The following is a 12,384-nucleotide window of genomic DNA, read 5'->3' as shown; positions in this document are numbered from 1 at the left end:
TCCAATGACAGCGAATGTTCCTTTCCTGTCCAATGCCACCTGGTTCTGTTTATGTCTCTGGTTCACACACGACTTCTGTTTGGAGAAAGTGTTCCCCGGAAGTCCCTGCGTCAGGAGGCCTGAGGGTTTCAGCATTCGTTTACCATAAGTGCTTTGGGAAGTGTTTTGTGTGCAGCAACGCAGCGTGGATGTCTCACCCCTCACAGGCTTCTAGGCATAAATATTTAGCAGCTGGGTGGGTGGGTGGGTGTGATGCTGTTGGACAGGGATGGCGTTTCCTCCCTCAAGTTAACACCGGGCCTAGAGGCTGAAGCAACAGAAGGAGATTATTCCATGGGAAAGGAAGGAATTAGCAAAGAGGCAGAGTAGGGATTATGGTGGAGAGATGCACCTTGTCACTTGGGAAAGAGGACTGTGTACATACCGCACTTTTCAAGCACGTGACAGAATCTTGGAAACTATAGTTTTTTGTTTTATAATAATTTTTATTAGTTTTCGATTACAACCCAATAATAGCCTCATTCTAACAATATCAATTTATAATACAATTCTTAATACCAATAGTTCAAATACTGAATTATATAATTTAGATAATTATATAATTATCTACCCACATGCTAGAATTGATGGCTTGATTATTTGCTTTATTTCTGCATTCCAAAATCTTATTAATTTCCATTACATCCCAGTCATAATAATAATCCCTTATACAACAACAGCAATATTAATAACTTCTGTTCATGTTGACACATTAAATGATTTATAAAAGTACAAGTGAGGAACTCAAACTATATCCTTGTTCTTCCTGTGTGTGGCAATTATTCTGTCTGTGGTGTTTATTCCTGTCCGTGGACAGGAAACTGAAGTTTGTTGAGGGTGCTTGGAATTGCAGCTCTGTTAGGGGCAAAACACATTTCCCAGGATTCTTTGGGGGAAACCATGTGCTTTAAATCCATTGTGTGCAGCCAATGGACGAGAATGGGGAAAGATGAACCCAGGAATCCAGGCTTAGTGCCCCTCTCCCCAAACCTAATAGCCCCCCCCCACTCCTTTGCCATGCCTGACATTACTTAAGTGAAATTAAATGGAGCCATGTGTCTGTCTGTCCATCCAGACTTGCCCTTGCCCCACTGCTGGGAAATGCAAACTTTACTGCTGAATCGGAACAAACGTCAGTCAGGTTTTCTCTGGATTGATGTTTGTTCCTATTTATCTCTAAAGAGCAGGCTTTCTAAGGGAAAGTGGCTGGTCAAGGGCAAAAAAACCCCCAATTGGACCTGGGCTTTCTAGGCATGGGAACAGGCACAAGTCTGGATGAACCCTAAAAGACTAACAGGCTTATTGTGGAATAAATTGTAGAGCTGGGGACCACCAGAAAGTTCAAAAAACAAGTTTGTTCCCTCTCCCATGTGAGAGCCCTTTAGATATTTGAAGATGGCTATCATATCTCCTCTCAGTCTCCTCTTTCCCAGTATAAACAAACACTGCTCCCTCAACTGTTCCTCATAGGGCTTGGTTTCCAGACCCTTGACCATCTTGGTAGCTCTCCTCTGCACATGTTCCAACTTGTCAATATCCTTCTTAAATTGTGGCTCCCAGAACTGGATACAGTATTCCAGTTGTGGTCTGATCAAGGCAGATTAGAGTGATACTATTACTTCGTTTGATTGGGACACTATACTTCTGTTGATGCAGCCTAGAACAGCATTAGTTTTTTCCCGCTGCTGCATCACACTGTTGACTCATGTTCAGCTTGTGGTCTACTAAGACTCCTAGATCCTTTTCACATGTACTGCAAGCCGGGTGTCTCCCATCTTATATTTGTGCAGCTGGTTGTTCCTGGCTAAATGTCGTTGTTGGCACCCATCTGTCTCGGGAGACAATAGGGGAGCGCGCCTTTGGGGTTAAAGTCTGAGGCTGATACAGGAGTGTAGAACCTGACATTTGTCCCTTTTGAAATTGACTTGGTTAGTTTGGGTCCAGTTCTCCTATCTGCCTTCTGCAGCATTAGCTACCCCTCCCAGTTTGGTGCCATCCACAAACCACTCTGCCGCCACTCCCACCTGCCCTCCTGGCACTGCTGTTATGTATGGGGTGCGTGGACGTGTGTTTTGACAGCAGCTGATGCAACAGTCCTACAAGATTAGTCTTGATCATATTGCAAGTGGGAGAGACTACCTAGAATGCCCCCTTGCATTTTTTAAAAAGGAAGACACCCTACAGGTAGAAACCTAGTATTCTGAGATCCAGACAGCTCCTGTCTCAGATGAGAGAGGAAGGAATGCTCCCAGACACCATTCCTCAATGTTCTCCTGAGCCATAAATTTTCCAAATCAGACCAGACATTCCTAAAAGAGGTGGCATATTCACGTAGTTTAAGTATTATGGCAACGCAGACTATGTCACAAGAATGCCAGTCTTCCTGGCCTGGCTGGTAAGTTTATAATTCGGATAGATGGCTAAATGTCAGTGCAGTGTTTGGATACTGTCCTGAGTGGAAACATACCGCAGTCTTTGACGTGAGCCCCCTAACCGGCTGAAGTCATCAGGATGCCATGAAGACGAGATCAACCCATTTCTCTACCCTCAGTGAATAAAACAGAAACACCTTGTGAGCCAAAGGAAGCGTGATCTAATGCAGTGACCTTTAGCAGATCCAGGACCAAGACCCACCTTGGACTCCCAAGTGACAACACAGATTCCCCTCTCTGCCCATCAAGGAATTCCCTGCCAAACCCAACCCTGCTTCAAGTTGCAGGGAGAGGGATGAGGGTGGTGTGGGACCCCTGCTCCCTCCAAGCACCCTCACCTCCTGCAGCCATCGGACTCCTGCCTAACTTCCTGGGCATCCATGATGGCAACCAAGCTGCCCCACCACAGCTGACATTTCTGCATGCAGGTAAAAGGTAAAGGTAAAGGTACCCCTGCCCGTACGGGCCAGTCTTGCCAGACTCTAGGGTTGTGCGCTCATCTCACTCTATAGGCCGGGAGCCAGCACTGTCCGCAGACTCTTCTGGGTCACGTGGTATGGAGGTATTCGACTCCCAAACCATCTGAAGGCAATCCTGTATAGGGAAGTGCTTTTTTAATGTTTAAATTTTTATTATGCTTTTATATACTGTGTGTTGGAAGCTGCCCAGAGTAGCTGGGGCAACCCAGTAAGATGTGTAGGGTATAAGTAGTAAAATTATCATTATAGAATGGAACGTCCCTATTTTCATGGGAGAAATGTTGGAGGGTATGCGTGTCCTGGCCCAGACTGGTGAGCCCTAGCTGAGGAACAACATGGTGGCAACAGCTTGGCCTGTGGGTCCCAACCCATTGGTTGAAGACCTATGGTCCAGCGGTTAAGAAGAACCCGAGCTAAGTCCCACTTAATTCAATGGGGTTTACTCCCAGGTAAGAGGGTACAGGATTGCACCTTTAAGCCCCATGTTCTACTCAGGCTGCTCCCACCATAGCCTGAAAATGACTTTCCACCAACTGCTTACCTTATAAGGAGACGGTGACATCATTTTCAGCTCATTGCCCTCCAACGTTTTCTTCTGTACTGCCCTCTTTTTTATTGGTTTCCTCGCCTTAATTCATTCTGAAATAGCACCATTTCACAATAAAGAAAAGAATGCAAGGGAAACGGTAATTCAAACCCCCCAAAGTGGGGAAAAGGAACTGACTAAGTAGTGGAAATGTATAAGTAATTCCACAGCTATGCTGAACAGGAAGCAGTTATCGGTGGAGATGCTAGCTGATATTTAACTTTCTAGAGACTGTGCCATACAGCTAATTACACATATATGCACACAAAGAGGCTTTCATTCTGCACATCCCAGCAACCAGGCTTGGAAACTGACTTTCACTCACACCAGTTTTCAGGAGAGGATCACAGTTTCTCTCCCCAGCTGTAGCCCCCCTTGCAAAGGTCCCCATTTAGAGATGGGGGATTAGGAAGGGAAGCCCCATGGGCTGCAGATCTGGCTTAGGCCAACGCCTCTCAGGCGTTCCTGACTTGCATATGCTAAGTGGCGTGAGCTTCTCATGGCTTTCAGGAAGAGGAAGGCAATTCCCATACTTTTGGGTGGAACTAGGAATTCTGCGCATTGAGTTAAAGTGGGGAGTGGGGAGTTTGACCCCATACCCTCAGGGGAAGTAGTGAGAGGGGTTCTTGGCCTTCTCCAGGGGGAGAACACCGTGAGCAAGTGATAGGGGACACTTGGATTGCGGCACATTCAACACCAAAGGAGATGGCCACCAGTGCTTTTTAACAAACCAGGGCAAAGTGGTAGAGCACCTGTCCTTGGTTCAATCCCGTGCATCTTCAGGTAGGACTGGGAGAGAGCCCAGCTTGAAAACTTGGAGCATCGCTGCCAGTCAGCAGACAATACTGAGCTAGATATAAGGCAACTTCTAGGATGATTTCTTCTTTGTAGGCAGGAATTGAGGACGTAGAGGGGAAGCTAGAGATTGTTTGAAACATGAGGTTTAACTACTGGCATGATTAGCATCTGAAATATACTTGAGTGTGGGGGGCCACCAGGTGGCACATTGGAAGATGGCCGACAATAACATCTCTCCGACCCACACGAGGTAATTAAGAGGCTGCTATGGGAAGTATGCAGTCTTCCCGACCCCCCAAGGAGATGGGGGGGGGACAGACTTGCCAGCGGTGTCCATAATGCACCCCCGGATTCGAAAGAAGGGGGTGCCGGTCACTTGACACCAGCCCTCGGTGAAGTTGGCTCTTCCTGACACTGTCTCCAATCAGCGCGTGCTGGTTCGCTTTAGCTCGAAAATATAATTGGAAATATATAATTGGAAAGAAGCTAAAGCACATACATCAAGCAAAGTTCGGGAGATAAGACTGCTGATTAATGGATCTCTGGGATTGGAGCGGCGGGCGGGACAAATAAATCAAGTGATGAAGCGCCATTAAGAGACTGGTATGTCTGGAGTGAAGAAGGGGGGTGGAGGAAAAAACTTTTCTTTTCTTTGCCTTAAAGGTAAAGGTAAAGGTACCCCTGCCCGTACGGGCCAGTCTTGCCAGACTCTAGGGTTGTGCGCTCATCTCACTCTATAGGCCGGGAGCCAGCTCTGTCCGCAGACACTTCCGGATCACGTGGCCAGCGTGACAAGCTGCATCTGGCGAGCCAGCGCAGCACACGGAACGCCATTTACCTTCCCGCTGGTAAGCGGTCCCTATTTATCTACTTGCACCCGAAGGTGCTTGCGAACTGCTAGGTTGGCAGGTGCTTGGACCGAACGACGGGAGCGCACCCCGCTGCGGGGATTCGAACCGCCGACCTTTCGATCGGCAAGTCCAAGGCGCTGAGGCTTTAACCCACAGCGCCACCCGTGTCCTTTCTTTGCCTTATGTGAGTATTAATAATCCTCCACCCCAAAGAAAGAAGAATCGTCGTATTTTATTAATCACAAGCAGGAATTTTAAAACTGTGTGGGGTGAATTAATGATCAAAGAGAGGATTGGTAAATATCAGAGAAAAGGACAATTCTATGACGCAGTTTTAAATGGCGTCTCGCAAGACAGGCTTGTCTAAGAAAGACGGGGGGAGGAGGACCAGGATTATTGGAATGTGAAGGATGATTGGAATGCGATCTTAACCTGGCAGAGCCCTCTATGAGATATTTGACAAGCCTGGGAAAACTAAAGGGCAGAAGATAAATTTTTGAAGGAGGTGGAATGGCGGCTGTCCCTATGAGGTATGACTTTTGGAGTGTGTAAAACCCACACAGATGATGTTTGCTTCCAACCTGCTTGTGAAGATTATCAGAGATCGCAAAGAAAGGAATATATGACAACAACAAGAAGATGAAGAAAGTAATAAAGAGACTATCTGGACAGAACTGGATAGAACTGTTTAATTAAAGCAGTAAGAGAAGTGATGTTTGGACCCTCGTTCGGAGCTTGATGTATAGGTACCCCCACAAAATTTAAAAATCTGGCTGTATAATTTGGAATTAATGTGATTTGAAATAATGTGATTTGATTGGCCTGTTAATAAAAATTATGTTTAAAAAATAATGAAATATACATGAGTGTGAATTTCATGCTCTTTATTCAGCTCATAGTAGCAATGAATGAATCTTTCCCCAAAACGTCTAGCTATATATACATTATTTACACAATGAACCCCACATGATTGGCTAATTCTGGACTGCTCCTGTAGGCCAATCAGGTTGCGGATTCACCTCCTCCAGAAGCCTGATTGGCTGCTCCTGCACGCCAATCAGGTCGCTGATTCACTTCCACCTGGAGCTGGATTAGGTAGCTCCTGCGGACCAATCAGACTGCTGCATTCTGGATCCTATTGTTCTAGGATTCAGCTCAGTACATAACCGCAGGACCCTCGACAACATTGTTGTCATCTTATCTTATTGTACACCAGTGTTTTCTATATAGTCCTCCTGGGGCGCTTCCAGGCTGCTGCTATTTTGGGGCAGGGTTCCATCACAGACCCGCAAATTCAGGTTCCACAATTATATTTGATTTGGAGCCGTTGTGCAATGAACTCACTTTCCCCCAAAGATCAGACTGACATTTTGCAATAAGGAAAGTGACTGGGAAATGCACCGGTTTGACATATCGCCATCTAACCCTCCCTGCAAATCAATCAGAAATAATCAACAGGTCATTTGAGAAGTGCCACTGGCTACAGCTTTCCTGTTATTAAGGCTGCAATCTTACCCCCGTTTTCCTTGGAGTAAGCAGCCACATTGCAAGTAGTCAGAGTTAGGATTGTGCGGTAATTTATGTTTGTGTTAATTTTTTCTTTCCTTTCCAAAATAGCAGGGTTTTTTTTAAAGAAAGAAAGAAGAAAAAAGAAAGAGACTGAAATAGTAATTAACGCACATGCATTCCCACATGGGAAAGAAGAACCATCTAATTAAAGGGAAATGTATCAGTAATTCCCCAACTGCACTGAACAGGGAGCAATTAAAGGCAGAAGCTGGAGGGTGATATAATTAAATTTAAACCATGATAATGGAATTTAGGAAAGTTAATTAAAGGTTGTAGGGGACTTTGTCTGTATGGCACCTACTTCTGAGTAAGCACTGTAGAAGAATCTTGCCCATGGGAATGGACATTACTTAATAATAGAGGACTGTATTGTGTGAGATTAGAGATGAGCAGAAATCTGTCCTCCATTCTGCTTCCCCAAGTTTTCTTCCTTTGCAAAAGAGGCTTCCATTTGCCCAACTCATTCTCAGGGGACTTCAGAATTTCTTGAGAATTCTTGTGGGTTCAAAGTTCCGAGTTGACTTTTTCATTGGGTAAGGGCGGGCCCAGTGTGGTGGGCAACGTGCCACTTCAACAGTCATGGCTCCACCGCAAAGAACCCTGGGTGTTAGGAGAACCTATTCACAGAACAGAGCTGCAATTCTGGTTGGCCTGTTCAGCTTGGTCACATGACCTGGGGAAAACAGAAATACAGCATTATTTTAACATACCCCCCAATAGCCTGCTGATCAAAATTGGGGTGCTCGTCCCAAGCTCTTGCAGGAACCAGCTGACTCACGCCAGAGCGCTGGACCCCCAAACGGGATGTTCTGGGATCCAATCAGAAGGTGGGAAGGCTTCTGTAATTCTGGGATCTCCCTCTTAAAACAGGACGGTCGAGGGGTATGTTTTAAAGGGTTGTGTTCACTCTGCCAGGTTTAGACAGGATTTGGATCCAGTGTGATTTTATTCCAGCTTCCTTTATTCTAGCTTGCTTTATGCCAGCTTCTTGCGCATAGGACTGTTCCCGAAATCTCCAAAAAGGGCGAGCCAGTGTGGTGTAGTGGTTAAGAGCGGTAGACTCGTAATCTGGTGAACCGGGTTTGCGTCTCAGCTCCTCCACATGCAACTGCTGGGTGACCTTGGGCCAGTCACACTTCTTTGAAGTCTCTCAGCCCCACTCACCTCACAGAGTGTTTGTTGTGGGGGAGGAAGGGAAAGGAGAATGTTAGCTGCTTTGAGACTCCTTAGGGTAGTGATAAAGCGGGATATCAAATCCAAACTCTTCTTCTTCTTCTTCTTCAGTGGAACTGTGCCCCTTACTTGACTCTTGGATTTGTGTGTTGTTGTTTTTTGGTATGGTAATGATGTGCAAGGGACACGGGTGGCGCTGTGGGTTAAACCACAGAGCCTAGGACTTGCTAATCAGAAGGTCGGTGGTTCGAATCCCTGCAACGGGGTGAGCTCCCGTTGTTCGGTCCCAGCTCCCGCCAACCTAGCAGTTCGAAAGCACGTCAAAGTGAAAGTAGATAAATAGGTACCGCTCTGGCGGGAAGGTAAATGGCGTTTCCATGCGCTGCTCTGGTTCACCAGAAGCGGCTTAGTCATGCTGGCCACATGACCCAGAAGCTGTCTGTGGACAAATGTCGGCTCCCTCGGCCAGTAAAGCGGGATGAGCACCACAACCCCAGAGTCATCCGTGACTGGACCTAATGGTCAGGGTTCCCTTTACCTTTACCTTTAATGATGTGCAACGAAGAATTAAAATTGAGAAATTAGGCACTTGGCTGTCCCATGAGAGAACAGGATGCTGGACTAGTTGGGCCAGGGGCCTGATCCAGCAGAGCTCTTCTTATGCCCCACAGATAATTCCCTCCCCCCACGTCCTGCATCCAACACAGACTGCCCTTTTCATTTCACACCTTTGGGCAACTCTTCTTCATCGTTTACTCTTAAACCTAGTTAATTCCTGGGAAATGTGAAATATGCTTATAAATTCAGTCCTGGCACTTGTAATTCAGTTTCCATTACATTTGGCCTTCATATAACTCAGATGAATTCACCAGGAAATCTCTCCCAACCCAAGGAATTTCTATATTTTTGGAAGGTGCTCGCTGTAAGTAGAGCAATACATCTGAACTAAAAATATCCTTTCTTTATTTGGCATGTACTGTACATTTCCGATGCTCGTGATTAAAAGACACTAAAAATAGGCACAGACTCGGTTGGACAGATATTTATGTTTGTTGCGCGGAGAATAAATAGTTGATTTTCCATTAAGCATCTCTGAGGACCCACACCTGGGATTTTTGGAAACGTGGCACAGCCCCTGCACGTGGGAGAAGCTGTCTATGACTCTTGTTCTGAGCTTCTTTATCCTATAGGCCAGCATTCCCCACATTAGGCCCTCCAGATGTGTTGGACTACAACTCCCATGAGCCACAGCTCATCCATGGCCATGGATGATGGGTGTTGTAGTCCAAAACATTTGGGAGGAGGCAGCAGGCTGGAGAAGGCTTATGTAGGCTTCTGTTCCTCATGGAGAACAGGTGTTCTGGCTTTTACATGTGGTGGGCTTCTTGGGGGAGGCTATTCCATAGTTGTGGTGCCACTACAAAGCAAGCCGTGTCAGAAAACACTCATGAATCCTCATTCATCAGCAGGCGAACCCCAGAGCAGAGCCTCCTAATCTGATCTTAAAAGAATAGGGAAGTGCATGTAGTGGGAGCCAGACCCTCCAAATGTCCCTATTTTCCAGGGGCAGCCCCAGATTTACAGAAGTCATCCTTGTTCCCGGTTTGATCCCAGAATGCCATGCTTTTCCTTAGGACGTCCCTATTTTCATCAGAGAAATGTTGGCAGGTATGGTGTTATGTGACCCCCCCCCCCCCGAGACAAGGATAACTATAGAGTCGTACCTCAGGTTAAGTACTTAATTCATTCCGGAGGTCCATTCTTAACCTGAAATTGTTCTTAACCTGAAGCACCACTTTAGCTAATGGGGCCTCCCGCTGCCGCTGCGTGATTTCTGTTCTCCTCCTGAAGCAAAGTTCTTAACCCGAGGTACTATTTCTGGGTTAGCGGAGTCTGTAACCTGAAGCATATGTAACCTGAGGTACCACTGTACTGATATCCAGCAGGCTTTTCTTATGACCTGAGGGTTAGCTCAGTCAGTAGAGCATGAGAGTCTTGGTCTCAGAGTCCTGGGTTTGAGACCCACAATTAGGCAACAGATTCCTGCGTTGTAGGAGCTTGGACTATATGATCCCCGTGGTTCTTTCCACCTCTACAATTCTATGATTCATCACAACAACCCTGTGGGGAAGGTTAGACAGAGAGCACATCCTTCATGGCTCAGCAGAGATTTGAACCCAAATCACCTGAGTCCTAGTCAGTGCTTTTTTTCTTTAAAACATTTATGGGTACTCTCATTTTCCTACTCATATTGAAATAGGTAAAGGGACCCCAGACCATTAGGTCCAGTCGCGGATGTCTCTGGGGTTGCGGCACTCATCTCGCTTTACTGGCCGAGGGAGCTGGCGTACAGCTTCCGGGTCATGTGGCCAGCATGACTAAGCTGCTTCTGGTGCACCGGAGCGGTACCTATTTATCTACTTGCACTTTGACATGCTTTCAAACTTCTAGGTTGGCAGGAGCAGGGACCGAACAACAGGAGCTCACCCCGTTGCAGGGATTCGAACCGCCAACCTTCTGATCAGCAACCCCTAGGCTCTGTGGTTTAATCCACAGTGCCACCTGCGTTTTGGCCCTCAATGAGACCAAACTTAGATTCACAAAAAGTTTAGGGGTATGCTTACCCCTGCATCCCCGCAGAAAAAAAGCACTGGTCCTAGTCCTGCACTCTAACCACGATGCAACATTGCCTAACCCACAAATCCCCACTACTTTGGAAATGCATGGAGGGAAGGTGGGAAAATTTGAATGAAACAAGTCAAGGGAGAAAAAGAGCCATCGGGTTTCCATACAGGAGTCTTGACTCCCATCAACTTTGCCTGAAACGCAAATATTTTATGGTCTTCAGCTGAGAAATGTTTGTGAGCTGCGGAAGTGGCTGAGTAGGTCAGCCTTCAACCCCAACCCAACCTCCCCTTCCTCCAAAAAGAAATTCCCAAATTACAACAGGAAAGTTTGTAATTTCCCAAACAGGGAAAGTGTGTGTGTGTGTCATAGTCAGAAGCAGCAGGTGAACCTCATCTGGGTGTGCGGGGGCTGCTTTATGAAAGCTCACCAGATCATCATGGAAATAGCACATCCCTATTGCTGTGAACTCTCCTCCTGATCTCAGCGCTTAGGTACACAGGTGGCCAGCTTCCTCCAAAGTCCAGCTTCCTTTGCTTTTTTTTCCCTTCCTTAGCAGGGGAAATCAACAGCGCACTCCAGACCGGCGTTTTATTGCAGCTGCATTCCTTCAACGTATCCATGATGCAATAATAGTGCCTTGGTGGTGAATCTGATCTTCCGTTTGTTCTGCAATGCTTCCCGAACGCTGACACGTTGTCGCTGTCCGGAGGAGCTATAGCCCAACAAAACCGGGGCAAAAACAAACCACTTACGCTATGAAGAGATGTCAGGTTTCAACGGGAAGGACTTGCAGTGACTGGGAACAAAGCAGTGTGGGCAACCCAAGATGTTTGCAGGCGCAAACAGTATTAAAAGCAGAATCGCATGTGACTGCCCTGATAGCATCATGAGCGCGAAGCATCATGAACAGGTGATAGAAAGGAGGGGACCTTTCCTGGCCAAACAGGACTAGCCCAAGCCTGAAGCAAAGGGCATGATGGCTCTGCTCCCATTTCCTCTACAGACGTTATCCAGGCTGGCAGCTGAATCTTACTGGCTTCAGCACCGGTGATGGCACACAGAGCTGTGTCTTCCAACAGGACTGGGGTAGGGAATTGAGCAGCAACAACCAGGCAGACTGCCCCAAACACCGCCACAACTTCTGCCGCTTAAGGCAGCTGATTCGCTGTACCTAACAGTAGGGCAGGCCTGACAATTATGGACATGTCAGAGAATTCTGTCAGAAACCGGAACAGAAATTGCCACAATTCGCCTGTGTGTTTGAGGTCAAGAACGGAAGCCATGCAAGCAAAGATGAGCAGTACTCACCATTATTATTTTTTGGTCTTCAGTGTTTCATAAACCATCACATTACTTTTTTAATGTTATTGCATTAATTTCGGATAGTGAGATGAGTTACATAGGTTTCAGCAGAAGCCAAACTGTAGCGGAACGGAAACAGTGCTGCTTGTGGACAGAAATCGCCGCCTCCCAAAATCCTTGTGTTGCTCATAAGATATCTCATCTACCTTTCCCCATAAGATCCCAGGGTGGGTAACATCAAATACAGTTATATTACTGCTAACGTTTATACCGCAGTCCTTCAGACATCCCTTTCCAATAAAGAAATCTTGGTGTGCAGGATATGGCCTTGATCCCAGCTCTAGGCCAATAACACATGACAGCGTTAATGTAAAGGCAAGATGACATTTGTGAATCTGCGATTTGAATACAAGGAAATGTTAGATGCAGATATATACAGTATTTATGGATGTTCTAAAGTCAACAGGACATGAATAGCGGCAACTTAATGAGAGGGTTGTAAAAACTGATTCAAGTTAATGATTTAT

The sequence above is a fragment of the Podarcis muralis genome, chromosome 13, assembly GCF_964188315.1.
Source record: "Podarcis muralis chromosome 13, rPodMur119.hap1.1, whole genome shotgun sequence".
NCBI lineage: Eukaryota > Metazoa > Chordata > Lepidosauria > Squamata > Lacertidae > Podarcis > Podarcis muralis.
Note: the sequence above shows the minus strand (reverse complement) of the source record.